Below are 6,000 nucleotides of genomic sequence, written 5' to 3' on the forward strand. Positions count from 1 at the left end.
GCACATAAACAACACTAAAAGAGGGTAGACAATCAGTAGTCCTTTTATATGTACTCATCCAGTTAACCAGATATAGCTCTATCAAACAAAACAAACAAGGGTAACAAATATATAGAACACACATAATAGAATCTGAAACGAACAACCAACTGCAATGATTAATAAGCTTTCTTGGTATGATAAAAAGCAAATATAAATGACTGGAATGGACTACCAAACTGTCGTTGGACATAATATAGAAAAAACTATAGACAACAACTATTAGATAATTCACCATAATAGATAAATTTTGTTTGGACATTGTAAATCTAACCAATTATCTTGAAAACCCTAATTCCAAATAGGTTATTAATGTAAAGCTCCAACTAAATTATCTAAAACTAAAACATAAAATTACATTATGTTTCCTGTTTATAGATTGAAATAAAAGTCTTTTAAAAATGACTTTTTAGATTCATTTATATTTCCTGTTTATATAGATTTAAACAGCAACCTTTGGAGTGACACATTGATTCTTAGATGATTTCAACCAGAAAAGGCACTCTAATGCAATAATAGACCACACTCTATGATGACAAGAACATTGATCCATAAAACAAATAAAAAATAGAAAATGCAGATATCAAGGAGAGACAATCGGTATGGACCTATTTGGGCTATATGGGAGAGACCAACATCCAATGAAAATAGACCTATTTGGGCTATCTGGGAGAGACCAACACAACCAGTTGACAATATAAACAAAGGTAGAAAAATAGACTTTGGCTGAACTTGCAGAAGAAAAGGACCGGTATGGATCTGTCTTTGTTTATGATCACAAAATAATTAATAGATGACCATCTCTCTCTTATAACGACACCAAAGAGGACTATCTGTTTGATGAATCAAGGGCAAGCAACAAATACATACATCCTAGATCAACAAATACACTACTCTGGTTCCACCATGATGCCAAAGGTAGCTTACAGTGAGACACAACGAAAGGAATTATTTAGTCCAGATAAATTAATGTACATATATACATAGCAAGGAATATAAACAACCATTGTTTTACATTTGTCGATCGGGTGTTAGTATTAATTTGGTACAAGAATCATATAATACAAGGAACTTTAAAAGGAATCAAATAACTGTAGCCATTAATATGCTATCTAGTCCTAAAAAATACACAAGACGCTAACTGGGTAGTTAAAAAAAGGCATGTATGTACCTTGTCAAACGAAATGGATTAAGTTGCTTCTATCGACGTGGAGGCTTGTCCTTCTGTTACCCGGTGAAACAAACTATAATATCAGTGCAGTTAAAGTATAATCTTAAAAATACAAGATGATACAAGGCTCCTCACAGGAATGGAAAAGGGCTATGCTGACTTATTAAACAGCAGTCAGCACTTATTTTCTTTCATCCAAATTACTCAAGGATCATATAATCTAAGGAACTTTGAAAGGATTCAAATATGTGTAGCCAGTAATAAGGTATCTAGTTCAAACGAAATGGGGATGACAAAAAAATAAGCATGACGGTACCTTGTCAAACGAAATGGAGATGCCTTCCTTGCTATGTGGTGACAAGATATGATTCTATCGACGTGTGCAATTAGTACTGGAAAAGTATAATATCAGTGCAGTTAGTCCTGGAGTTGAACAGAACCTAAAAATACAAGATGATACAAGACTCCTCACAGGAATGGAAAAGGGCTATGCTGACTTATTAAACAGCAGTCAACACTTATTTTCTTTCATCTAAATTACTCTTTGCCAGGGAAAGTTAGGATGAAAAGTAGCCTTGCACATAGCCAAGAAATTTTACACTGCGCTAACAAATTGTGATATGACCGGCCTTGATATAGCCAAGAAATTTTATACTGTGCTAACTTAACTCAACTGAATTGTCATGATTCTATAAAAAGAATGCAGCTCATCTCTTTGCATTGTTGAATAAAACTAAGTTATTTACAAGTCACTGTAATGCAATAATAGACCACACTCTATGATGACAAGAACATTGATCCATAAAACAAATAAAAATTAGAAAATGCAGATATCAAGGAGAGACAATCGGTATGGACCTATTTGGGCTATCTGGGAGAGACCAACACAACCATTTCATAGTATAAACAAAGGTATAAAAATAGACTTTGGCTGAACTTGCAGAAGAAAAGGACAGGTATGGATCTATCTTTGTTTATGGTCACAAAATGATTAACAGATGACCATCTCTCTTATAACGACACCAAAGAGGACTATCTCTTTGATGAATCAAGGGCAAGCAACAAATACATACATCCTAGATCAACAAATACACTACTCTGGTTCCACCATGATGCAAACCATGATGCAAAAGGTAGCTTACAGTGAGACACAGTGAAAGGAATTATTTAGTCTAGATAAATTAATGTACATATACATAGCAAGGAATATAAACAACCATTGTTTTACATTTCTCGATCGTGTGTTAGTATTAATTTGGTACAAGAATCATATAATACAAGGAACTTTAAAAGGAATCAAATATCTGTAGCCATTAATATGCTATCTAGTCCTAAAAATACATAAGATGCTAACTGGGTAGTTAAAAAAGGCATGTATGTACCTTGTCAAACGAAATGGGTTGATTTGCTTGTATCGACGTGGAGGCTTGTCCTTCTGTTAACCGGTGAAACAAACTATAATATCAGTGCAGTTAAAGTATAATCTTAAAAATACAAGATGATACAAGACTCCTCACAGGAATGGAAAAGGGCTATGCTGACTTATTAAACAGCAGTCAACACTTATTTTCTTTTATCTAAATTACTCTTTGCCAGGGAAAGGATGAAAAGTAGCCTTGCACATAGCCAAGAAATTTTACACTGCGCTAACAAATTGTGATATGACCGGCCTTGCACATAGCCAAGAAATTTTATATTGTGCTAACTTAACTCAACTGAACTGTCATGATTCTATAAAAAGAATGCAGCTTATCTGTTAATAGATAATTTTGGATTCTCCAACTCTTAAACCAGAGGAATAGAGGAAGAATATAGAATCATGACAGCAAGGGTCTAGCCATACTGTCCCTGAGTCATGCACTATTGCACCTGAAAGAAGGTCATCTAGAGCAGGAACCTGTGCTCCAATTTCGTATCCCACCAGCAGTGGGGCAAAACTTTCAGATAAAAGTAGCTCCTCACCAAGAAACATGACAAAGGTCTGGTAGTCATTTGTACGCTCCTTTCAACTGTGCCCTTTGGGCTTCATCTACTTCTCTTTGTCTCTCATAGCGTCTTCTATTTGCCTTACGATGCCAAATTAACTTTTGAACATCAAAGCAGGCAACTTTAGTGACAAACTCTACTGTTTGTGGATTTGCAGAGTCCATCAGTCACATGCAGGAAGCCTCTCCAATCTGACAATACTTCTCACAGTCATGTAGAGGACTCATATTCTGTCACTTCTTTGTATCCTTTTTTCTTTTCAAATATTTATCATGTTAATTTTCCAGTGGATCTTATTGTTGTCTGTTTAGAGTCTCCTTTTTGTTTTAATATTTTAGGCATATGAACTCCATAACATTTTGCCTGGAACCCGTTTCTATGCCTAAATAGCTGACTGCTAGTAAAAAGATAGCTTCGTTTGTATCCCCCAATTTTCTTTGTATCCCTCAATTTCCTGAGCTGTGTACAGAACTGTAACTTCAGTGAGAGCTGGAAAAACTAAGAAGACAACTATTGTTGTTGCACCTACTTTGTTGATTCTCCAGTTTTATACAAAATTAAAAGAAAAGCGCAAGGCTTTGGAAGAGGAGAAACTCCAAGCAGAGGCCAAAAAGTGGGTAAGTCTGCTATGGTTTATTTTATGGTATTGCCTGAATATTGGTGTTTGTTTTGTGGCATCATGAAGAGCACCCGTTTTTGCAAAATCACTATATTCCTAATACATTGGAAATTATAATTGCATTCTTATAAGCACTGGAAATATAATTTTGGAGCAACTTTGTTTAACCTACCATTTTCCTCCACATTTTGTGGTATAAATATTTTGAACTTCATCGAGGTCACTTTTTTACATGACTCATGTCTCGTCTTTGACTTATCAAAATTCTATCTGTTTGAGGTTTTGGAAACAATCATTACGACAATTTTTATCATTTCCATATTGCTTAGTTAGTGCTGTAAAATGCAAGAAACAAAAAAGAAGTTAGGATATGCTTGATGCCTTGAAAAAGAATGCAGCTTATCTGTTAACAGATAATTTTGGATTCTCCAGCTCTTAAACCAGAGGAACAGAGGAAGAATATAGATAAGAACAATACATCCATGACTAACTTAGTTTTATTCAACAATGCAAAGAGATGAGAACCATTTGGTGTGAATTTGGAAGGCACTATTAAAAAGAGTTGTGTACTGGATTTTAATAGCTTTGCCACCACCTTTGAAAATAGGTATGAGCTGGCAAAGAGTAATTTGGACTCCACAAATATGGTGGGAAATGAATTACAAGAACAAGATTTAGCATGTTTGTTAAATGGCTGATGCAAGGATTTCTGTGATGATATTCTCAACTTTTGCCTGACGTTTTTGCTAGACATGAGAAGGGAATTGTTTGCATCATAACAATGTCATCATCATGTAAATTAAAGATGCAAACAAACATTAAACAATCACAGTGACTTTGTGTGTTCTGTTTGAACATTATAGTGTTTCAAGATTCCGCGGACTCAGGATTGTGTCACCATATATGAGAGTTGGAGGACGTACCATATGAGTTGAATAGAAACTCGTCGAATCGGTGTGGGAGTTGAACAGAACCTCGCCGGGCTTCGTCCTTTTAACAGCAGGCGGGCGAGGGCAAGGCGGAGAGATCCGCGGGCGTGACCATCGATTTTGCAATGGTGGCCTTGATGCAGCACTGTTGGGGAATGGAGAGATCCGTGGACGCAGACACAGCGGAGGAAGGGAGAGAGCCTGCTTAATGTGGTTGATGTTTCTTATGGTGGCGAGAATTTATTCAACCAAGCTATCGAGTTATCTGCTGAAATTCTAGCAAATGTGAAGTTCATTCAAGTGAAGAAGTTAATTGGCAAGAATTTTGAAGAGATCAGCCAGGATACTGGGAAATATGTCTTTGGTGTTGATGACACTCTGAAGGCTCTTGAAATGGGTGCTGTTGAGACCTGGTAGTGTGGGAAAATTTGGATATCAACAGATATATCCTCAAGAACAGTTCTAATGGGGAAATTACTATAAAACATATGAACAAAGAGCAGGAAGCTAATCAGAGCAATTTCCGTGACCCAATTACCAATATTGTCCTAGAAGTTCAGGAAAAAATGTCTCTCTTTGAATGGTTTACCAATGAATACAAGAAATTTGGTACACATCACTGGAGTTTGTAACCAACAAGTCTCAGGAGGGATCACAGTTCTGTAGAGGATTTGGTGGCATTGGTGGTTTGCCAATGATGTGTATGAAGATTCTGATTAGCAATCAGCCAACCTCATGGCTGTGCTGGCCCATGGAAGGACGCAACAGCTCGATCTCGCTATACTTTTGCAGGAACACAAGAAAAGCAACTGTATGAATCTATCTGTGTTAAGATATATTTTCAGCATTGTAATGGAAAGAGGGATAGGAAAATTCTGCAGAAGCTAGAAAGCACAACCGGAGCAAATTGTGCCTCTCATAACCAATTTTTCTGTTGATATTTTGCATGCAAATTCTGCAGTAGCTCGTCGGCTGGGTGGCAACTACAGCCTACATGTTCTTTTAGAATAGTGTGGACAAGAGCAGATACCTTTCGATACTCATTTGGGGCACATCGACACACTTTGAATCTTTTCTTGACAATAACGGTAAGTATGTATTCTCCAAATCGTGCAGGAACCAGCTTCTTTTGTTTTGACTGTCCCCATCTTGCCAGAAATCATTGTTGTAAAGGGCTATTGAGGTCAACCGAGAGAGAATTATTTCTTTGTCGAAAATTGGAGGAATAATCGAGAGAAGTGGCCATAGTTGGAAAG

This window comes from Zea mays, chromosome 7 (genome assembly GCF_902167145.1).
Source record: "Zea mays cultivar B73 chromosome 7, Zm-B73-REFERENCE-NAM-5.0, whole genome shotgun sequence".
Taxonomy (NCBI): Eukaryota; Viridiplantae; Streptophyta; class Magnoliopsida; order Poales; family Poaceae; genus Zea; species Zea mays.